The sequence below is a fragment of the Adiantum capillus-veneris genome, chromosome 14 (genome assembly GCF_014529385.1).
Source record: "Adiantum capillus-veneris isolate H3 chromosome 14, ASM1452938v2, whole genome shotgun sequence".
Lineage (NCBI taxonomy): Eukaryota > Viridiplantae > Streptophyta > Polypodiopsida > Polypodiales > Pteridaceae > Adiantum > Adiantum capillus-veneris.
Genome location: NC_140944.1, coordinates 95,238,463 through 95,263,835, shown reverse-complemented (window position 1 = coordinate 95,263,835; position 25,373 = coordinate 95,238,463).

The following is a 25,373-nucleotide window of genomic DNA, read 5'->3' as shown; positions in this document are numbered from 1 at the left end:
CAAATTGGGATACCTCTTGAGCATATCGATGTAGGACCGCTTCTCCTCAGGGGTAAGATCTTTTGCAAGCATCCTCTCAAAGTCTTCAAAGTGCTTGTGGTCACCTTTGTCATCCTTTGTTTGCTCCTTTGTTGGGTCAACCTCTATTGATGGAGTTTTTGATGTGTTGAAGATGATTCCCATTACCTCCAAAGATGATTCTTCTTCACTATTGGATGTAGTGGTTGAACTTTCCTCGTCGCTTGAGCCAAAACTCTCTTCACTTTCTTCATCAGCCGTGGTCTCATAGTTGATGTCGAGCTGCTTTCCTTCATGCCAATCATATACTACATGCTTCCCCTTTTTGAGAATCAATTGTCCTCGTCCCCATTTTTTATCTGCATTCACAGCAATGAGCCAAGGCCTCCCTAGGATGATGGGATAGCCCTCCCCCTTGGCTGGCATAACATACATGTCCACACGTGCATCTATATTACATATAGAAACTTTTACATTCTCGATGATCCCTAGGCACTTCACACTTGCATTGTTGGCCAGCCTAGCTTGACAATTAGAGGATTTAGTGATTTCAAGCCCTAGTCTATTCATGGCTCTTTCCGTGATCACACACATTTGTGCTCCACCATCAACATACACATTGGATACCTTCCTACCCCTTACAGAAGCATCTACAATAGGTTCCACATCTTGTTGTGGCTTTGAAGTCAATGCCTTTACTTTCACCTTTTCTTTCTTTCTTGGGAGTCTTGTGCTTACAAGTTTGGACCAGTGCTTTCTCACCTTGGGTGATAGATGTAGGAGTTGAGGCCAAGAAATATTGGGCTTTTGAGTTTGCAAATCTTCTAAGATGTTGTAGGGTTCCATATTCTTTCCTAATGGAAAATCGTTGATGCCGATCTCCCTTCGCCTTGACCTCTGCTTCTTGCCTCCTTCCTCCTTCTTTGACTTTTTCTTCCTCTCCTTCCTTGCAGGTTCTGACTCTTCATTCCTTGTGTCTTCATCCTTGTTGTGTGCTCTTGTGCGCTTTTCTGCTGGCATAACATCAAAATGTATAGGGCTCACCTCTATCTCCTCTTCCAGCTTTATGACGTTTACTCCTCTCTCTTCCTCCACTGGTGGGATAGGAGGGATGTTTGCCACTGGAGGTGGTGGTGGTCGACGAAGAATTTGCGGGGCTTGAGTATGCTCTTGTTGCACCATGAGCGGAGGGGGTCTAGGAGGGTATATGTCCCCTAGAAGCCTTCGAGGGTGAGGGCAATTATACATGCCATGACCAACTTCGTTGCAATTCCAGCATCTCAACTCTTGTGCTTGACGTCGTTGATTGCGATTCCGTTCTCTTGGTTGTCGTTGTTGGGGTAGGCCCTGCACTAGATTCAAGGTGAGACTCTTTAGTTGTTGAGTTAATCTTTGCAAGATCTCTTGTTGTGATCCTTCCCCTATTTGTGAAGTTTGGGCAAGAGAGCCCCTAACTTGTGCTCCCATTGCTTGGTGAAGAATCCCTCTCAATGACTTCATTTAGGTCCCTTGTTCTATGTGCTTGAAAATTTAACTTCTTGAATTTGACCATGGCCACCTCACGTGCTTCCTCAAATGTTGATGGGAATTTTAACTCTACCTTGGTCTTCAAAATTGGATACAAGCCAGCCATGAACCTATCTTTCTTTAGAAAGTTTGGTGCACCACATTGGTTTTGTAAGGTAGCCTCCCATCTATCCCATAGGTTAAGGAAAACGGCCTCATAAGATGGGTAGTCTTCAAGGAATACCTATTTAGGTTGAAGTAGACACTTCCAAAGACCCTCTGGAGTATCTCCTTGCCCAAATTTGGCAAGAAAAATTGCACGTAGCCTCTCCCAATTGGTTTTGTTTTGAGGTTGCAAGGCCTCGTACCATGCCTTAGCCTCCCCTTTGAGAACGAGTGGAAAAGCACACAGCTTTACCTCTTCTTGATCTCTCCCAGAGATGAGGTGTGCCATCTCCAAATTATCCAGAAATTCTTGTGCATCCTCACCATTTTTAGAATGAAAGGTAGGAAAAGTGCTTGACCTTTTTACAATACAAGGAGGCTTGTGTACCACAAAGTTTTGACTACGATGAGTGATCACATCAAAATGAAAATATATACATCAAGTGTTAGTTCATAATTTATCATAGGCAAAATAAAAGGGTTGATTGAGGCATTAATTTCATTAAGGCGAGTGGGTCCAAAAATTCTCCTAATGGTTGCTTGAAATCTAAATTTTGTAGCAATTATGATGTGCACAGATTGACGAGCTATGGGTGTAAAAGGAGAAGCAGCTCCAAGTTGGTTCATGTGACAATGTGTTCTCCTTTTTCTTTCTCTTGAAGAAAGTTTCCTTTGAGTGGATCGCTATCTAAGCGCCTCTTGTCCCTGCCTCAAAACAAAATAAAAACATGGACATCAAATGAATCATCATAATTAATGAATGGAAGAATGATGGGATTTGGAGATGCCAAGATTTCACCAAGTCTTTCTGCTCCAAACATAAAAACAATGCGTTGTTGGTAAAAAAAATTGCGATCTACACAAATGTTAATTCTGATGCGTTGTGAAAAATGAAAAGCATATGGTGCAACTCTATTGTTTATGAGGAGAATAGACGGCAATTAGGAAAGTTCCTCCGTGGGGGCACCACTTTTATGAGAGCGGATTTTTTGAGATGGGGCTCAACTCAAGGCTCCCACCAGACAACCACTCCGTGAGACCCTACACACGCATATTTCTTAGGGGCACCACCCTCTTTTATGGAGAAAGAAGGAAACCAAAACAAACCATATACAACACACACACACACACACACCCACACACACACTCACACCTTCCTTATGTGCTTCAACACAAAATGCCCTTCAACCATTCAACACACACTCCTTAAGCAATCCCTTTGAACACTGCACAAACTCACATGCAAAGATTGACCTTCACCATATTAGTGCTCATATACTTCTAAGAAAAGCAAGCACAAAACCTCAAAACTCAAAACACCATAATGCACAAATACTTGACAACTCCTTTCCTTTCCCAAAAGAAGAGACTACTTACACACATAAGGCGGCATGCATAGAGAGCTCTTCTCCATCTATGCAGCCCCAAGACTTACTTACACACAACATAAGGAGAGAAGCCAAGAAAATAGACACCATGGTGTACAAAAACTTTCTCAACAAACAAGCAACCCAATGAGCACAAAATATGAGAAGCTGCCAAGATATGCTTACCAATTTTACATGCGTTTAGAGCAAAAGTGTGACGACGACACCCCAATTGCAACAATTTGTTGATCAAACCATGAGATAGATCACTGAACTTGATATCCTTGCTCTCATATAGAATCTACAATCCTTATTTAGGGATGAGTATGGTAAGAGAAATGTTTGCAAGAGAATGGTAGCAATAGCATATTGATGCTCTCTCTATGGTGCCGCTTATGATAGCGAGTTTAGGAAATGGATAGGGAGACAAGAGGAGAGAGAGATTAGGGCTTCCCTAACCTTAGAGGAGCTTATTTGCAGCAATGGAGTAGGTGTGTGTATTTTTGTGTTTGCCAAAGGTTCTTTTTATAGCTGTACAAGACCTTGGGTTAGGTTAAACTTGACTAGGGTAGGTAATTAACCATAGTTAGGTTCCCCTTTGACCATTCCTTCAATTATGCAAATAAGGGACTTATTTTTTCATTAAAAATAGCCTTTTAATTCATGGAGGGTCCATAAGGGTTGATAATGTATGTGGGCCCCACCATGATGTCCCTCCAGTGGCTCCTGCAGAGTGTCCCCATCCTATTTGTTGTGTCTCTAGAAGCATCTTGAGCCGACCCCTCCACATGCAAGTGGTTTTTAACTCCCCATTGGTATTTTAGAATGTTAGAGAAGTCAAGAAAACTTTTCACCTTTGTGGTTTACCTGATTGTAACTTTGATCTGCAGTAACAATGTCCGCAGCACCTTGTTTTCATCATAACTTTCAGCCTGTAACTCAGAATTGGGTGCTGTAAAAGGCAAAGTTGACCTTCTCAAAGTGTTTAAGCTGATTTTGGAGTGTTCCTCAAGTATACCCACGAGCTAAGGCATTCAAGATGCATTCAAAACACCTTTTAAACCAAGTCTCCTTGTAGGGGGCCCTTTAGCATGCATCCAAGGTGTAGCATGGTTTTTTCAAAAGAGAATCCACCTTAAACAAATGAGGTAGGCTCCAATAAAGTTTGATTTATTGGGGATATACATTATATTTAAGATTTTTTGGCCAACACAAGTAAATGATCCAAGAGTTGGGTCACATAGTGGTGGGGAAGGGAAGGCCTACAAGGTTAACCCTACCCTTGAGAGAAGATGGGTAAGATAAGTGCCCATAAATTATTTATTTACAAATTATGGGATGTAGATAGCTATTTAAATTAGTAAAGGTAATTAGTTAAAAGAATATGAAGTAAAAAAACATAGGAGAGTAGAATTAAGTTTACTATTTACATTTAGCATGAAGAGAGAAATATGATGTAAATGCATAAAGATCTAAGAAGGGTAAGGTGTTTGTATAGAAAAAGGCTATTACGAAAAGAGAGAATGAACACTAGGTTAAAACTTTGATAAAAAATATATACATTTGAGTAGAAATGTAGTTCAAATGCAAGGTTACCATTTAACGCTACTCAACGGCTTCTCGTATGCTCTATTGACTTTGCCTAAAGCTTACCTAATCAACTATGGATGGTTTGGGCAAGTGTTGAAGCCGTTTCCTGAGTTCGTTTGCATTTTTCCGTAGAAAACGCAAACGGACTTCAAAAATGGCTTATGTTTGGTGTTTCTTCTTGCTACACTCTCTTGATATTGCCTAAAGCTTACCTAAAGATATAGAAAAACGCGAACAGCCTTCAGAAACGGCTTGTATATTTGGCGTTTCTTCTTGCGGTTTTGTCTACAGCTTGTCCAAACCATCCATAGTTGATTAGGTAAGCTTTAAGCTAAGTCAAGAGAGTGTATGGCAAGCCGTAGACAAAATTGCAAGAAGAAACGCTAGATATATAAGCCATTTCTGAACTCCATTTGCGTTTTTCTATGGAAAAACGCAAATGCTAACGGACTTAAGAAACAGCTTTTGTGTTTGGCGTTTCGTCTTGCGGTTTTACTACGGCTTGTCATATGCGCTATTGACTTTTTCTAAAGCTTACCTGGTCAGCTATAGATGGTTTGGGCAAGTGTTGAAGCCATTTCCTAAGTCCGTTTGTGATTTTTCGTAGAAAAACACAGACGGACTTTAGAATTGGCTTGTGTTTGGTTTCTTCTTGCGGTTTTGCCTACGGCTTGACATATGCGCTCTTGATATTTCCTAAAGCTTACCTAATCAACTATGGATGGTTTGGGAATGTGTTGAAGCCATTTTCGAAGTCCGTTTGCCTTTTTTCGTAGAAAGACGCGAAAGGACTTCAAAAACGGCTTGTATATTTGGTATTTCTTCTTGCGGTTTTTTCTACGACTTGCCATACGCGCTCTTGACTTAGCTTAAAGCTTACCTAATCAACTATGGATGGTGTGGACAAGCCGTAGATAAAATTGCAAGAAGAAATGCCAAATATACAAGCCATTTCTAAAGTCCGTTTGCATTTTTTGAAAAAACGCGAACGGACTTAAGAAACAGCTTCTGTGTTAGGCGTTTCTTCCTGCGGTTTTACTACAGCTTGCCGTATGCGCTATTGACTTTTTCTAAAGCTTATGTAATCAACTATGGATGGTTTGGGTAAGCGTTGAAGCTGTTTCCTAAGTCTGTTTGTATTTTTTCGTAGAAAAACGCAAATGGACTTTAGAAACGGCTTGTATATTTGGAGTTTCTTCTTGCGGTTTGGCTTGCCATATGTGCTCTTGACATTGCCTAAAGCTCACCTAATCAATTATGGATTGTTTGAGCAAGCGTACAAGCCGTTTCTGAAGTCCGTTTGCAATTTTTCATAGAAAAACGCAAACGGACTTCAAAAACGGCTTGTATATTTGGCGTTTTTTCTTGAGGTTTTGTCTACGGCTTGCCATACGCGCTCTTGACTTTGCCTAAACCTTACCTAATCACCTATGAATGGTTTGGACAAGCACACAAGCTGTTTTCGAAGTCCGTTTGCATTTTTCCATAAAAAAACGCTAACGGACTTAAGAAACGGCTTGTGTGTTTGGCGTTTCTTCTTGAGGTTTTGCCTACGGCTTGCTATACAGGCTCTTGATATTACCTAAAGCTTACGTAATCAACTATGGATAGTTTGGGCAAGTGTTGAAGCCGTTTCGGAAGTCCGTTTGTGTTTTTCGTAGAAAAATACGAACGGACTTCTGAAACGGGTTATATATTTGGCGTTTCTTCTCACAGTTTTGCCTATCGCTTGCCAAACGCGCTATTGACTTTGCCTAAAGATTCCCTAATCAACTATGGATGGTTTGGACAAGTGTTGAAGCCGTTTCCTAAGTCCGTTTGTGTTTTTTCATAGAAAAACGCAAACGGACTTCAGAAACGGCTTGTGTGTTTGACGTGTCTTCTTGCGGTTTTGCCTACGGCTTGATATACGCGCTCTTGGCATTGCCTAAAGATTATCTAATCAACTATGGATGGTTTCAACAAGTGTTGAAGTCGTTTCCTAAGTCCGTTTGCATTTTTCCGTAGAAAAACGCAAACGAACTTCAGAAACGGCTTGTATATTTTGCGTTTCTACTTGCGGTTTTGTCTACTTCTTGCCATACACGCTCTTGACATTGCCTAAAGCTTACCTAATCAAGTATGGATGGTTTGGACAAGCGCACAATCCGTTTTTGAAGTCCGTTTGCGTTTTTCTACTTCGTAGAAAAACACAAACGGACTTTAAAAACGGCTTGTGTATTTGGCGTTTCTTCTTGCGGTTTTGCCTATGGCTTGCCATACGTACTATTGACTTTGCCTAAAGCTTACCTAGTCAACTATGGATGGTTTGGGCAAGTGTTGAAGCTTCCTAAGTCCGTTTGTGTTTTTTCGTAGAAAAACGCAAACGGACTTCAAAAACGGCTTGTGTGTTTGGTATTGCTTCTTGCGGTTTTGCCTACGGCTTGACGTGCGTCCTCTTGACATTTCCTATAGCTTATCTAATCAATTGTGGATGGTTTGGACAAGCGCACAAGCCGTTTCTGAAGTCCATTTGTGTTTTTCCGTAGAAAAACGCAAACGGACTTCAGAAACGGCTTGTGTATTTAGTGTTTCATGTTGCGGTTTTGCCTACAGCTTGCCATATGCGCTATTGACTTTGCCTAAAGCTTACCTAATTTACTATGGATGGTTTGGACAAGTGTTGAAGCTGCTTCCGAAGTCCGTTTGCGTTTTTTGTAGAAAAACAAGAACAAACTTCAAAAACGGCTTGTATATCTGGCATTTCTTCTTGCGGTTTTGTCTACAGCTTGCCATACACACTCTTGACTTTGCCTAAATCTTACCTAATCACCTATGAATGGTTTGGACAAGCACACAAGCCGTTTCTGAAGTCCGTTTGCGCTTTTCGTAGAAAAACGCAAACGAACTTCAGAAACGGCTTGTGTATTTAGCATTTCATCTTGCAATTTTGCCTACAGCTTGCCATACGAGCTATTGAATTTTTCTAAAGCTTACCTAATCAACTATGGATGGTTTGGGCAAGTGTTGAAGCCGTTTCGGAAGTCCGTTTGCGTTTTTTCATAGAAAAACGTAAACGAACTTCAGAAACGGCTTGTATATTTGGCATTTCTTCTTGCGGTTTGGTCTACGGCTTACCATACGCGCTCTTGATATTTCTTAGATCTCACCTAATCAAGTATGGATGGTTTGAACAAGCGCACAAGCCGTTTCTGAAGTCCGTTTGCGTTTTTTCATAGAAAAATGCTAACGGACTTAAGAAACGACTTGTATATTTGGCGTTTCTTCTTGCGGTTTTGCTTATGGCTTTTCATACGTGCTATTGACTTTGTCTAAAGCTTACCTAATCAACTATGGATGGCTTGGACAAGTGTTGAAGCCGTTTCGGAAGTCCGTTTGCGTTTTTTCATAGAAAAACGCGAACGGACTTCAGAAACGTCTTGTATATTTGGCGTTTCTTCTTGCGGTTTTATCTACGGCTTGCCATACTCGCTCTTGATATTGCTTAAAGCTTACCTAATCAACTATGGATGGTTTGGGCAAGCGCACAAGCTGTTTCTTGCGTTTTTTCGTAGAAAAACGCGAACGGATTTCAAAAACGGTTTATATATTTGGTGTTTCTTCTTATGGTTTTGTCTGCGGCTTACCATACGCGCTCTTGACTTTGCATAAAGCTTACCTAATCAATTATGGATGGTTTGAAAAAGTGTACAAGCCGTTTTCAAAATCCATTTGCATTTTTCCGTAGAAAAACGCGAACGGACTTCAGAAACAGCTTGTATATTTGGTGTTTCTTCTTACGGTTTTTCTTACGGCTTGCCATATGCGCTCTTGACATTGCCTAAAGCTTATCTAATCAACTATGGATGGTTTGGACAAGCTCTCAGGTATTTCGACACTACATACTAAACACCTGGAGTGAAGTGCTGAATGAATTAAAAGACAAAGTCATCAGCATGTTGCATGACGGGTTTCCCATGTGAAATCAAGATGAGTTCTTCAATGAAGACTTGCTGAAATCTGCGGATGAGTGAGTATTGCAAGCCGAAGCGCTGTGAAGTGCAGAAAGCAATAAAGCATGGGTGGAGCAGACCAGATTGGCTGGCCAAAGAAGATCAGAAGAACGTAAAGCAAGCAGCACGTGAGAATCCCGACAAGTGGAAGCAACGAAAGGAGGTAGCCAGAGCGCGAGTAGAAGCCGAGAGCTCGCACCACTTGGGGAGCGACGGATGGACGTCATTTGAGGCCAACGTTGTGAGCGGGATGGAAACACACAGAACGCCTCTATAATGACCCGACACACACTCTTGGAAGGATACACACACACACTATGGGACACCACTCGGCTTACACAACACACCTGGCCGAGACAGGGAACACACCTATGGAGTGAGAGGAGAGAGATTATCCGTTTACCCACTCCACACAGAGAGATACACACACACACACACCCAAAAAACTTATCTCAAAAGAGGAGAATTTCTGATGTTTAGATACAAATGAGCTTGGGCCAACACCAATGGGGAAAATAGCTCACACAATATGGGTAAAATAAACCAGATACAATCACAAACTGGAGCAGAAACTTCGCTCATAGGAGAAACTTACACAGCCAAAAAAAAACAAGTGAGGAATTTGGCAAAATGGACAACACCATCGCGTTCGGAACGGCCCAAAACCCCAGTCTACAATGTCAAAGTGCTCAAATCCGACCTCGGATGAGCAGTTTACGACCAAAACAGGCTCCAAAAACCCCAAAAACACACCTGCGGTTGTTCCTCCTCTCTTCTCCACATTTTTTCTGGTCTTCTCTCTGTGTTTTCAGTTCCCACACTTAGCTTTTTTAGTTGGGCACCCTCGGCCTTTTAGATGACCTCAAACGGACCCCGAACAGGCCAAAAACTGACCTCGCAGTGCATAGTTGTCACCTTTTTGCATCATCCGTACACCTGGCACTCAGCTTTTTCCAATAATGCGTCTCGCAACCACATGAAGTGGCTCCAAAAGATGGTCCTTAAGATGACCTTTCTGCATAATTATCACAAAGAAACACCCACATTGTGTCCGTACTTCTCCATGTGCAAGTATTGACCCCATTCGCCCTCCTGACACCACTAGATGCCATTTGACTCACCTGCTTACCTCATGTCGTCGGCCCACGGATAGCTTCCTCGAGGAGTTTTACGCGCTACCAATTCCTCATTATTGTAGAAAAAACATATTGGTACTAGTAATAGTGAAAATCAATGCACTATGTACACCCTGTCCTACCTGTACACATGTGGGCCCCACGTAACCACCTGGCTCTGGAAAATGAGCAATCCTTTATTTGATGCACCATGCATGGATATGTACATATGCACAATCTCTTACTCCAAAAAACTCCTGACATAATTTGCCCATCCCTTAGCCTGCTAGATCATTCATGATCAGCAACATCAAAAAGAGATATGAGGCTCGCCTCATCACAGGTCTCCTCATCCCTCACAGACATCACTTGCTCCACAAACAGCTCATCTTGCTCCACCATCATCAATCTAGCATGATACAATTTAAGACGCAATCCATTTACCCTTGACTTATGTAGAACCCCATCCAGGTTAGCCAACTGATATGTACCATTCGAGAAACACTCCACTACCTTGAAAGGGCCTTCCCACTTAATTTGAAACTTCTTTTGGAAGGTGTTGTCCAGCTTACTGTTGTAGCGCAAAACCAAGTCATGATTCTTGATACCCTTACTTTTGACATTTTCATTTATCTTTGCCAAAGCCTTATCCTGCATCTGCCCATAATGCTCCAATGCGCTCACCCTATCCAACTGAACCTCTTGTAACTGCAAGAGCCTCTCTTTGAATGCATCACTAGGCGGCCCAAGCAACTTCTCTAACATCTTGACTGCAGGCAACTCTACTTCCACAGGAAATAGTGCTTCCTTTCCATACACTAAATGAAATGGAGTAAACCCTGTACCTGTCTTCACCGACGTACGGTAAGCCCATAGTGCACTAGGAAATTCCAAATCCCAATTCTTTCCTTGGTGCTCTGTCACTTTTGAAAGAATTTGTACCAACTCACCATTGAATCTTTCATTCAAGCCATTACACTGCGGATAATAAGGAGTGGTATGTTGGTGCCTAATCTTCATCTTCGCGCATAAAAAATCTAGTAGTTTAGCTCCAAATCCTGGCCCCTTATCTGAAAGTAGCTCCAATGGCACCCCAAACTTGCAACATATTTCATCATACACAAATTTTGCCACATCCTTTGCAGTGATCTGTTTTACTGCTATAGCCTCTGCCCATCTAGAGAGATAGTCCACTACCGTCAAGATATAGCTTTTGCCCCTGCTTGTGATAGGTAACGGGCCTATTGCATCAATCCCCCACTTTTCAAACACATCAAACACCATAATGGTTTTTCGTATCTCTGGCTTCAACACTCTCTTCCCAAATGCTTGACACCTATTGCAAGACCTACACCAATGGTGAACATCCTTGTGCAAACTAGGCCATACATACCCCTCTTGCAAAATCTTATGCAAGGTGATCTTTAGAGAAAAATGGCCACCACATGCGCCTTCATGATTCTCTTCCAACACTCTGTAAAGCTCCTCCCGCCAAGGTACACGTCTCAACACGAGATCAGCCCCTTTCATGTATAAGACATCACCAATCAATTTGTACATGTATGCTCTACGCACAAAGCCATACTTCTTAGACTTCTGAATCTCCTTTGGAATGATTCCTGTTAGCAAAAACTCCTCTTCTTGAGCCAAACTTTCCTGGCCATGATAAAGAGGTAAAGTGGTCCTCAACACAAATAGCTCCCCAATCATGCCTTGAGCTGCTTCATGTGCCTCTCCATTTAGAGCACGTTCAATGTGTCTAATGCTCCATGCTTCGAACTTTTTTAACAGGCCTTTAATTCTAAAGCACATTTCCTTCAATGAGGTGTTCTTGCTCTTCCACACACCCAGCACTTGCTTCACCACTAACAAGGCATCACCTTTTATGCTCAACCTTCGAACCCCATGCTTCAAATAAATGTGTAATCCAGCTTCTAGAGTAGCATATTCAGCCTCATTGTTACTATGAGCATCCAATTTGAACCCTCTCTTGCATACTAGCTTCCCCTCTGGATCATAAAGTGCTATACCCCCTGAAGCTGCATCATGGCTCTTTCTGTATGAACCATCAAAGAACAACACATGTGCATTGCTGATCTGTGGCACTTCTTCAACTACCTTTCTCACCACCTCTTCCTTAACAATAAGGGGATTCTCCTTGTAGGTCAACAAATCAGCTAGGGTAGCCCTTGTACTGTCTTCCACTAGAAAAGAGAACTCAAACTCTTGCAGCTCAATTACCCATTTCTTCACCACATTTGACATGTTAGTACCATTAATTAACTGTGGCAAAAAGGCATAACTCGTCAAGAAAACAAAAGGTCGTGGTAGCAAGTAATGACAAAATCGTCGACAAGCAAATATTACACTGGCCATCACTAGCTCTACTTCCAAGAACTTTCTCTCCGCTACCAACTTCACTCGACTTGCACAATACACTGGCCTCATATAATGGCTGCCCTTCCCCTTTTGCAATAGCATGGCTCCAATGGCATCATCCCCTACTGATGGATTTACATAAAAAACTTTCTCCCAATCAGGAGCCTGCATGGCTGACAACCCCCCTAACACCTCTTTCACCTCTTGAAACACTTCTTCACACTTGTCATCCCATTGCAATGGATCATGCTTTGCCACTTGCTGTAATGGATAAAGGAGCTGCGAAGACAATGGAATAAACCGTGCCATGTACTTCACTTTGTGTATAAAGGTTGCCAATTGCTTCGTACTCGTAGGTGATGGAAGAAGAATAAGAGACTTAACCTTATCTGGATCAGCCTCAATGCCATTTTTTGACACCATGTGGCCCAATAACTTCACCCTTGGCTGTGCTAGATGACATTTCTTTGGATTTAGTTGTCCTCCACATTCATCATATAGAGCTAATACCATCTGCAACTTCTCATGGTGTTCAGCCCTACTGCTATAGACACAAAAGTCATCCATAAAAGCTTTAACACAACTACCAATGAATGGTTTCAATACCCAATTTTCTCTCTCTTGATAGAAAGATGGTCCATTTGTCAACCCAAATGGCAATACCGTGTAGCAATAGCAGCCCCATGGTGTAATAAAAGTTGTCTTTGTGCGGTCTTTAAGAGTAATCTTCAATTGAAAATAGCCTGAAAAACCATCACACACACTGTACCTCTCATAACCAGCCACTGAATCCAAGATCTGATCGATGAATGGAAGAGGATATGGGTTCTTCTTAGTGGCTGCATTTAAGGGCTTAAAATCTACACAAATTCTCCACTTCCCTCCACAGGGACTATGAACCCTGCCTTCAATAACTTGTCCACCTCTTCTCGCAAGGCTTCCATTTGCTCTTGACCCATCCTTCTTAGCCTTTGCCGCACTGGTTTAGCACCTTCTTTCAGTTCTATATGCATCTCTTCACCCTTGAACCCTATGATCTCTTCATATGAAGTAATGAACAAATCAGGAAAACTAGCCAGCATGTGCAAATATATGTCCTTCTCCATAGCTGAGAGGTCTCCGCTGATCATTTGTGTCATCAATTCCTGCTTCTTTGACAACTCAACTTTGGTTTGCATCAGCCCTTCAATCACTTCATAAGGCCCTTCACTTTCATCCTCAACTTCATTTGCAAATGCGATTAAACCAGACTCCTGGATTTCTTTATCCATCAAAAGAAATGCAACATCAGCATCCTCATCACTGTTGGTAGTGCTATCACTGTCCTCATATGTCACCGTGGAAGAGTATTCATCACTAGACCCATCATCATCTTCATAAAGCTCCTCTAATCGTTTCCTTGTGTCCATATTGTATAGCTTCTTGGCACCTGTCTTTCCATAGAGGCTAATCGTACCATGTCGCCAATCTTGAACAGCTCCCATTGCTCGTAACCATGGTCTGCCCAATATAATAGGATATGCTCCCAACCCTGCTGGCATCACATGAAAATCAACCACTGCCTTTGCATCATATGCCTCCACTTCTAAGCTCTTTACAACACCCAAGCATTTTACTTTTTGATGGTTTGCCAATCTGATCCGAAACCCTGACACCCCAGTCACTGTAAGACCCATCTTCTCAACGCATGAGTGTGTTATCACATATATTTGGGCCCCGCCATCAACATAGCGTTGTCCTAAATTTTTCCTTTTGTGCCACACATCTACTATTGGACAGATATCCGGTAGCTCGCCCATTGCCAACACCTTCACTAAACCTCTCTCTGGCTCTTTCTCCATTGGGTTAACCATCCTCTTCCACTGTCGCTTTAGCTTAGGCACCAGCTCTATAATCTGCCCAAAAGTAACATCTGCCTTCCTGCTTGTCAGATCCTCCTTCAAGTCATAGCTTAATTGCCTATCCCCTAGTGGAAAATCTGAAACATGAAACTTTCGACGAGCTCTCCTTTTCCTCTTGGCCTTGACATCCTCACCTTCATGGCTCTTTCCCTTTTTCTTACTAGGACCTGGGGCACTTCTTCCTTCGTTTTCCTCTGTGGTCCTCTTCCCAATAGGCATCACTAATGTATCCTCTAACTTTGATGCCTTCTCCAAGGTGACTACACTTAGCACTTTTGTCTTTCCCTTTTCCTCCTGGGTTAATCCACTGGTTCCTTCATCTCCCTTAATTTCGATGCCATAATCATTTGACCTAGTTAGCACCTATCTTGGCAATGGATACATGTCTCCCCCCATCCTTGGTGGCTTATCACATTGCGGGCTGATGTGACCCAACTCTCCACAATTGTAACATGTGGGCGTCTGCCTCCAGAACCTACCATTACTTTGTCCAACACCATTCCTAGGTCTTTCTTCACCTCTTGGCTGATTTGCAAACCTCCCTCCACCTCGATTATTTCCCACCTGACCTAGCATGTTTACGCTGAGATTCTTCATTAAATCTACCACTTGCCTCATGTCTTGCCTTAGCCCATCATCTTGCACAGATGTAGTGACCACTGCTGGCATAACGTGAGGAGTAACAGAAACCACTGGTTCATGATGAACCCCTGGCATGCGACCTTGCAAAGAGTCCATAGGCTGAAATTCAGACCTCATGGGCAAAGACTCCACCCCTAACTAGCTCATTTTTCTCAACTTCCACTCTTTGTTCCTTGCTACCTCCAATGCATCTTCATATGTCCTAGGCTTCTTTAGCTCCACTCTCCAACATATATTCTCCCAAAGACCAGCCAAAAACCTGTCCTTCTTCATCATGTCAGACGGGGGTACCTGTGGTGCTAAAGCCTTGCGCATCCTCTCCCATGCCAATGAGAACTTACGTATGTACGCATCTACTGGCTCACCTTCCTTTTGCACTAAAGCCTGTACTTCTTGCCACACTTTGTCAGGATCTTCTGTCTTCACAAAATCCACTTCCAATCCATGCCTTAGATTGTCCCAACTCAATCTTACAGGTGGATCAGCCACACGCAACTCCTCTTCAAACGATTTGGACCAAACTCGTGCATCACTCTTCAAACAAATTTGGAGAAGGCGTAACATCTGCGCCGGGTCATGAATTTGGTTGCTAATGCAGGCAACCTCCATATTTTCTACAAAGTCTTCCACATCTTCATCACTTCTTCGATGAAACTCCGGATAAGAGAAAGCCATGGCTACCCAAGTTACGATGCTTTGAGAACCCCTTCGAACACACGTACAAGAACCCAAAACTTTTCACTACCCAATCTCTAGAAACTTCAATGGAGCTTGACTTTAGATAAGGACAAACACATGCACATCAAATGAGTTTTCATAATTGATCATTGGAATTACAACAGGCAAAGGACATTCCAGGATCTCTCTTAATCTTCTTGGCCCGAACATAAAGACTATGCGCTGTTGGAAAAAAATCTTCCTGGACACATGAACATTTATCTGGATTCTTTGAGTTAAATGAAAAGGAGTGAATTGAGGACCATTTTGATCATCCATTAAAACCAACCGTGAAGCTCCCAAGAAGGCACACCTAACTTATCCTTTGATTTTGCCAAAATTTCAGCAGCATAACAGCATAAATGGCTCAAAAGACCAAAAAACCAGCCATCATAACTTGGAAAAGTTTTGGCACAGTTTCCCCAAAAGTAGAGCAGTAAGAACCCAAAATATATATTGTATATGTATGCATAAACTGCCAACAATAGAACCCGAGCATCAATTAGGAATCACTAGTACATAGCCTATGGCGAGGTCATGAAAAGGGTGCTCCAGCTACCTGTATCACCAAAAGGATCTCCACATTTGAGAATCCCCCAGCTCAATAAAACCTCACGCTATCGACCCTCACACGAAGGCTAATGCAAATCGTGTATAGTAAAGTCTCATAAATGACTATCTTCCAGACCAAGTCTCAGAAATGGCTGGGACTGCCAAATAAAACCCAAGTATGGCTCCACAAATGCGTACAATGGCAGTTTCCACAAGTAATGTACAATCCAACAGACAATGCGCTCAAACAGGCGCCAAGTGATGCATACCCACAACAACTGCAAGTGACATCACTGCTAGTATATCACTGTACTCCAGCTACATGTACCTGTGTGAATCACCTGTACCTGTACGTGTCCCTGTAACCTGTAACTTGTTACCTGCAACCTGTAATCCCGAATCTCAAAGCTTAAAGCTCGAAGCAGAAGGTACTCAAAGAAGATCCTCCGTGGGGGCACCAAAAGAATGCGAGCGGGATGGAAACACACATAACGCCTCTATAATGACCCGACAAACACTCTTGGAAGGATACACACACACACACTATGGGGCACCACTCGGCTTACACAACACACCTGGACGAGACAGGTGTTGAGCTATATATAGTGTCTCTATATATAGCACCCTGGTCCCCTCTATATAAACTCATCTCGTGTAGTCATTGGACACACTTTGGGGCTTGTACATGTTTGTGTCGTCTCTCTCTCCTCTCGTCTACATGTGCTCTCTCCCTCCGGTTCAACATGGTATCAGAGCTAAGTATCAATCCTCTTTTGCTTTGACTAACTGATTTATTTATTTACAAGATTTGCCTTGTTAAAATATTTCTATCTTCTCTCTACGTAAGTTTTTCATCGTCTACATAGTTTGATGTAACAAGAAGAACGGCCTGTGTAGGCTTAGTATATGTAGATTGGTGCACTGGTCAAAGGAGCGCTATATAGTGCTTTTGGGAGTTTGCAACAGCAAGCAGAATAAACAGGAGTTTGTAGTAGCAAGCAGAACCAGGGCGCGATAACCATGTTATTTTATTTTCTTTTGTAACATTGATTGCAATAAAACAGAAGAGGCGAGCTGCTGAGAGCTACCTGCAGCGAGTAAAGGTGGCGGAAAAAGCAGAGCTCCGCGCCCCTGTTGCTACCTAGTTTGGCGCACTCCAATTAAGTGTTGAGCGATGTCTGAATTAGAGGAAGCACCGGCTGCGTACTGACCCTATCTTGGGATATCATAAGAATAATCTATTATATTTAGCGCAGTGATGTTGTCATAGCAGTCCAAAGATAGCGCAACGCTGAGGATCAGATTGGCATGATGGTGGGAAGAAGATCTGTGCTTTTGCCCTCATCCTCACAGGGACTATTACGTGAGGCTCAGGATTTATTAATCTAGTGGACTCACGCTGTGGAAAGCTGCAATTATATTTTTTTGTTTTTTTTTGTACGCCTTATTTGGCACTAAAAACCTTCATGGAAATCACTTCATGTTCTAAGTTATAGCCATCATTGAGTCTTTGTGATGCCAAATCAAGCGCTGGTAAAAATAGCCAACACTGAATTAATAGGACCAGTGCTATCTTTGTCGACCAGTGCTTGGAGACGGGTGCGCCACAGAATGTGAAGAGCCCCTGGGCACGTCGGGCACTGCTCCTCCATCCCCTCTACTTTCATGGATTACACAAGATAAGGATTTTAAAAGCAAGTTTTTTAAGGTTGTTTCCCACACTAAGATGGAAAGTCGTCTTGCGGATGCTTATTACGAGGAGAGATTAGATCTAATACATTTTGAGTTCACCAACTCGAGCTCCATGATGTCATGGGTAAGGTTACATGATGCGTTTTTATTATCTTCATTCATGGTTCAAGGTGAAATTATTTGTTATGTTTTTATTTTCTCCATTGATAATGGCTTTGGTTCTCGATACATGCTACTAATCTTGTCACGATTTTGCATAAAATATTTTACGTGATTTTGCAAAGCAATTATCTATTGACTCGTCATTATCTTGAGGTTTTGCAGATTTTGCACAAAACTAGCGTTTGTAATTTTATGGTACGTAAAGCCATGATGGTGATTACTATTTTACAGTTTTTTATTGGATTTGAAGAAAACGTCTCTGATGCCATGGTACGTAAAACCACGATAATTGGTATTTCAAAGCTTTTCTGAGCGTCTCTTATGCCACGGTGAATACCGTGATGCCATGGTACGTAAAGCCATGATGATTGGTATTTCAAAGTTTTTATTCGTTGAAAGCGTCTCTGATGCCATGGTACGTAAAGCCATGATGATTGCTATTTCAAGTTTTTGTTTTCTAAGCGTCTGAATGCCATGGTACGTAAAGCCATGATGATGATAGTTGTTAGTTGAGATCATGGGGGGCCCAATGTATTTATTACAAGCCGGCTTTGTATATATGTGTGCACATGTGATTACATTGATATTATGTTTTTTTTTTCTATGTCGTCTGCAAATGTGATTGCATCGGCATTATGTTTGTTTCTATGTCGTCTCCAGAGCGGCGTCGCGAACCGTCTCTAAGGACAAGGTGATGTGATTATTTCTAACCTTCACATTTCGATATGTTTTCTTGAGTTGATGTTGTTTACAGAATTTAAATCACATCAAGCAGTATGTACGAGGGCTCAAGGATATTGAAGTTGCTCTACCAAAGAATTTGCAGTAGCTCAATCGTCTATATCTTGGATTATAAGAAGACCCTTGAAAGGGCACATTGTAAACAGGAGTGATGTAGCTCCTTTGAACATTGTAAATGTATATTTAAAACATTTTAATAAAACGGTGGGTATATATAGAGCTGTGGGTTTTTCCCTTGAGCCCCCAAGGGTTTTTTCATCCATAGTTAAGGACCTTCATTTGAGTGGGGGTGTTGAGCTATATATAGTGTCTATATATATAGCACCCTAGTTCCCTCTATATAAACTCATATCGTGTAATCATTGGACACACTTTGGGGCTTGTACATGTTGGTGTCATCTCTCTCTCCTCTCGTCTACATGCTCTCTCTCCCTCCGGTTCAACAACAGGGAACACACCTATGGAGTGAGAGGAGAGAGACTATCCATTTACCCACTCCACACAGAGAGATAACACACACACACACCCAAAAAACTCAGCTCAAAAGAGGAGAATTTTTTATGTTTAGATAGAAATGAGCTTGGGCCAACACCAATGGGGCAAATAGCTCACACAATATGGGTAAAATAAGCCAGATACAATCACAAACTGGAGCAGAAACTTCGCTCATAGGAGAAAATTACACAACCAAAATAGCAAAAAAAAATTGAGAAATTTGGCAAAATGGACAACGCCATCGCGTCCGGAACGGCCCAAAACCCCAGTCTGCAATGTCAAAGTGCTCAAATTCGACCTCGGATGAGCAGTTTACGACCAAAACAGGCTCCAAAAACCCCAAAAACACACTTGCAGCTGTTCCTCCTCTCTTCTCCACGTTTTTTCTGGTCTTCTCTCTGTGTTTTCAGTTCCCACACTTAGCTTTTTTAGTTGGGCACCCTTGGCCTTTTAGATGACCTCAAACGGACCCCGAACAGGCCAAAACCTGACCTCGCAATGCATAGTTGTCACCTTTTTGCATCATCCGTACACCTGGCACTCAGCTTTTTCCAATAATGCGTCTCGCAACCACGTGAAGTGGCCCCAAAATATGGTCCTCATGATGACCTTTCTGCATAATTATCACAAAGAAACACCCACGTTGTGTTCGTACTTCTCCATGTGCAAGTATTGACCCCATTCGCCCTCCTGACACCACTAGATGCCATTTGACGCACCTGCTTACCTCATGTCTTCGGCCCACGGATAGCTTCCTCGAGAAGTTTTACGCGCTACCAACTCCTCATTATTGTAGAAAAAACATATTGGTACTAGTAATAGTGAAAATCGATGCACTATGTACACCCTGTCCTACCTGTACACATGTGGGCCCCACGTAACCACCTGGCTCTGGAAAATGAGCAATCCTTTATTTGATGCACCATGCATGGATATGTACATATGCACAATCTCTTACTCCAAAAAACTCCTGACAACGTTGTAAGTGTTATTGCATCTCCCTTTAGGTTTGGTAGTTATGGGTATATGTAATTTTAAATTCTAACATAATGTTTTCTTTGTATTTTTTAAACAGTGGTTGATGATTGGACATGAACCCACACCATACGAGCGCGATGATGTGGACAGAAAGGGCTTAAATGTCCTTTTGGACATTCAGAGTTATTGCTCCGACTTGGTTAGTATTTAACCTTACACTCTTACATTTGTTATATTTTAATAATAAGCTAAAAATTAGGTTGTTTTGTAATTATATATTTATACTTACATAAAGTCTTATTGTTTTGTTTTTTTTGCAGTATCCAACAGATATGCCACTCGGACGTGATGAGACGTCAGATTAGTCGACGTCAAAGTAGCCGTAGCTAGATAACACTAGTTTTATTTTTTCACAGCATGTATTAGGAGATGACGTGTGTACGTCAATTTTGTAACTATTGGCCAACAATGTATTTTTGCAATAATTAATGACAATTGCGTTGTAGCTAGTACATTTTAATCAAAGCTTAACAATCAATTAGTGATTTTGCATATGATGTGTACAATTTTGTCAATTTATTACTTTGTCAATTCACTTTTGTCATTTTTGCATCTTAGTTTTGAAAACTTATCTTCGAAATGGTTGATGGGGTGGCAGGGTAATGTATGCCCTGCCACCAAAAACATTTATTCTCGGGCATCGCTATATACATCGCTATTTTTGGACTTGTAGCGTCTCTATATGCGTCTCTATTTGCATCGCTATATGCGTCTCTATTTACGTTTCTATATGGGTCTCTATTTGCGTCGCTATATGCGTCTCTATATACCGACGCAAATAGAGACGCAAATAGCGACGTTCTCTTTTCGACGCGCATACCGACGCTTATAGTGACGCCGGGGGTAAAAATATCCCCGTGTATTTTCGTCGCTAAGGCCGTCACAAGTGTGAAGAACCTCTTGTAGTGCATAGTGGGCTCAACAAAACCGATAATAGATCACAGTCCCACTTACCTTAATATAATTTCAAAATCAACCATTAATATGCTACTTAAGGAGCTCCCTTCTTAAGCAAGAAAAGTGAAACCAAATGCTATGATACCAAAGTAATGGAAATGGCCTATGAACTTTGAGGATAACGGAATTAAGAGAATTAGAATGAGCATTTTTGTGAGATTACTTTGAGAACATAGAGGGTGAACTTAATTGATGGCAGCAACATGAACATAGTACTTAATTAACTTGGCATGAACAATACTTTTGCAAGAGAGAGAGTATCAGAGAACATGACAATAGTTGAGGACCAGATTTACTTGGAGCGGTCCCCCCTCCAAAAGACGTTTGTATTATAGATTCTCCCATCAAGAGAGACTTGTTATAATACAATCTTTGTGTTCCTTGTGACCTTGCTGATGCTATGAAGATGAAAAACTTCATACATCACGAGCTTAACATAAACTTCGCAAAAAGCGTTAACTATCCCAAGCCTCAGTCTCAAGGCCTCAAACACCTTCAAAGGTGGAGAGAGCTATCGGAGAATGAGGATAGGGAAGAGGAAGAAGAATCATCCATAGGAGAAAGAAATAGTTCCTCACTTATCATCACTCTTCTTGCTTAGAATAGCATAATAGCATAGTAATGAAGTTAAAGAAGATGGAAAGCTTAAGCATTGAAGCATGGCTCTTGGTTGGATTTGCATTCCATAGCCAAGAGTGTTGGTGTAGGCTCTCTACTTCTCAACAAGCTTGGAGAAGGAGATGGAGCTAGCTCTTGCACTTTGCACTCCACACAATGAGAGAATGTGTGTGTGTGTGTGCGTGGGAGAGTATACACCCCGTCTCATGCTTGGTCCTCTCTCTCTCTCTCTCTCTCTCTCTCTCTCTCTCTCTCTCTCTCTCTCTCTCTCTCATATTATTTTATTATTTCATTTGGACATGTGTCCTCTTTTTCTCTTTGAGAGAAAGAACTTAATTATTTATTTTTATGTATCTAAATTCTCATTGGAGCCCTTTAAAACCTATCCAATAGCATTCAAATAGCATCATGAGGGGCACATGTGGAGGATCATTTGTACATGTGTCTTTTTATGCTTATTAAGTCATTTGGTTAAATTGAATACTTCAAGGACTTAGTCAATCAAGCATGGAAACGTTGATGCCTCTTGAAAGTTATCTTTGAATTAAATACTTCAAGAACCTTAGTCATTTAAGCATGTGAGAACATCTTAAGCTTTTGGGTAAGGTTCCCACTAACACTTAGCAAGCTAACAAGTGTTACCATATACATGTGGTAGTGATGTGTGTGAATACACTAGGACCGTTGGGGCATTTTTTCCCTCTTTAGGAGGTTTTTCCCGCGAGCATTGTATATACACCCATCACTCTAGGGCAATCTATCTTTCCATTGCACACTAAGTAACACACTCTCTATTGTGTGCTCTGAGCTTCCTTCGTCTTGTCCAAGCTGTGTGCGTTTCTCTGCAACCCTAATTCCAACAATTGGTATCAGAGCAGGTTACATCCTCCCGGGTTTAGTCACCAGCTGCTCCAGCACATGCCTGCTCACTTTCTCCAATTACAGTGAGGTTTGGTGAGCGTTCGCAGGTTGACAAATATTTCGGGAAGGCTCGTAGAGCTTAGTCTGCTCAAATTTCTAATTCGGGCTCATTTCGGCCTCAGTTTCCACTACAGACAGGTCTTCACAGGCAATTTTGTCATTTTGTGCGAACTTTCTGTCAATGCCATTTTCTGCATAACAGGTGCCTTACAGTCTTCTACGATTTGTGCTATATAGCACGTGTTGTTCTCGCTCCCTTTCTCCTATTTTTGGGTAATTTTCACATTAGGTGCAGCATTTACCATGGCTGACAACAACACAGATGTCTTCAAGATGTTTGCTGTTGAGGACAGGTTGGATGGGGACAATTACCCTATGTGGGCTTATATGATGCAACACGTTCTTGTGTCAAAGGGCGTCTGGAATATTGTGCAGGGCATTGATGTACGTCCTGGTTCTGAGGATGTAGCCGATGTTGAGGATGTTGCAGGCGATGTTGAGGATGTTGCAGGTCTTGCTGCAAGGATTGCTGTTATTAGAGTTGTTTTTCCTATGATAGAACAACTAGCTTGTTGGGATGTAAAGGATGCGCAGGCTCATGCATTGATTGCATTTTCTGTGAAGCGCACCATTGTTCCTCACATCCGTCCGGCAAAATCTACAAAACAGGCTTGGGATATTTTGACTGGTCTTTATGCAAGTCACAATGAGGCTAAAATTGCTTTGCTTCGTAAAGAGCTGGAGTCGAAGATTATGCATGAGGAAGATGATATGGACACTTTTCTTGCTAGTGTCAAGGATATCAATGAGCAACTTATTTATGCAGGTGAAGTCATTTCAAACAGTTCCCTTGTGCAGACTGTTCTTGATGCCTTACCAGATTCTTACCAGACTTTTGCTAGTACTTGGAGACTTATGACCCAAGGAAATCTAGAAGTTGTCAAGTTTGATGCATTATGCACATTGTTGTTGCAAGAGTCACTTTCCATAAAAAATAGGACTAGACAGCGTGTAGTTGAACAGGCATTTATTGCTTCTCAAAGAAAGGGTAGTAACAACAATGCAGCCACTTCTTATGGTTCTGCTGCGAGTGGCAAAACTTCTGTTTCTAATGCTTTTACTGGCAGCAATTCGTCTGGAAATTCTGGTGATAAGGGCAAAGAAGATACGTTGCCATTATTGTAAAGCTAATGATCACTTGATCAAGTCATGTACTAAGTTGAAGGCCAAAGAGGCTAAGAAGAAAGAGGGTGGTTCCACTGCAAATGTTGGTTCCACTACAAATGCAGCCATTGTTGAGTCTTCTGTGAAAGGAGAGTGTGTTGCTGATGTTGATGCGGAATGGGCTTTTAGTGCAGAGTGCACTTACAATCCTGCTGTCCATGATGCATGCTTGTCAGTTGCTGCAGATTCACATGTGTGGCATTTAGACATTGGTGCTACAAAGCACATTATCTCACATCGTGAATTGTTCACCTCTTGTCCCTCATGGGAATTCAGTCACTTGTGCCAACAATGCCTCTTATCCGGTTCAGGGAGTTGGAAAGATTGTGCTGCCTACTGCAAATGGCAGTTCTTTCACACTTATTGATGCACTTTATGTACTTGGGATCAAGAAGAATCTTTTGTCTACATCCACACTTGCTAGACTTGGACTTGTAGTCAAATTTGTGGATGACAGATGTACAGTTCATGATCTTAGTTTTGGTGATGAAATTGTTGCATCTGGCCTTTTGTGCCATGGGTTGTAGAAGCTCACTTTGTATGACAAGTGTGGACAAAATTTTGTAAATGTTGTTGCAGACTCAAGGGCTATTTCAGATGCAAAACTTTGGCATGCACGTTTTGGTCATCTAAATTTTGCGATTTTGCTACATTTGCAGAAATCTGATATGGTTGCTTCTTTGGCACCTCTTGAAGCACCTGTCAAACATGTTTGTGAAGGTAGTATTCTGGGTAAAATGCAGCGTTCTAAGTTTCCAAAGGATGGTTCAGTTAGGGCCACATGCAGGTTGCAGCTTGTGCATAGTGATGTTTGTGGGCCCATGCAAACTCCGTCCTTGGGCAATTACCTTTACTTCGTGACTTTCATTGATGATTACTCCAGGCGCGCATGGGTATTTCCTCTTAAACCAAAGTCCGAAGTTTTTATGTGCTTCAAACAATTTCGGGCTATGGCTGAAAATGTCTCGAAATGTATTATGGGCACCCTCCGTTCCGATCGAGGGGGAGAGTATATGTCTCATGAATTTAATGCATTTCTGGCTAGTCGTGGGATAAAACACCAATGTACAGTGCCTTATACACCTCAGCAAAATGGTGTTGCTGAGAGGAAAAACAGGTCACTTACACAAATGGCACGATGTATGGTCAAAAGTCAAGCTTTGCCGCATTCTTTTTGACTTGAGGCCATCATGTGTGCCACTTATGTACTAAACAGGTGTCCTACAAAAGCTTTGCAGTCTATTACTCCATATAAAGCATGGAATGATAGAAAGCCTTCTATTGAGCACATGCATGTTTTTGGTTGTTTGGCATATGCTTTGGTGCCACAAACACAGCGCAGAAAATTGGATAATAAAGCTTTCAAATGTATTTTTGTTGGTTATAGTGCTAAAAGCAAAGGTTACAGGTTGTATCATCCGCAAAAAAAACGTATTCTGGTTTCACGGGATGTAGTGTTTGTGGAAGATTCTGTTCAACCCTTGCTATCATGTACTAGAGACAGTAATGTAAGCTCACAGGACATTTATGACACTTTGTTGCCTCTTTTCAGTGGTGGAAGTTCTAATGTAAATTCTGATG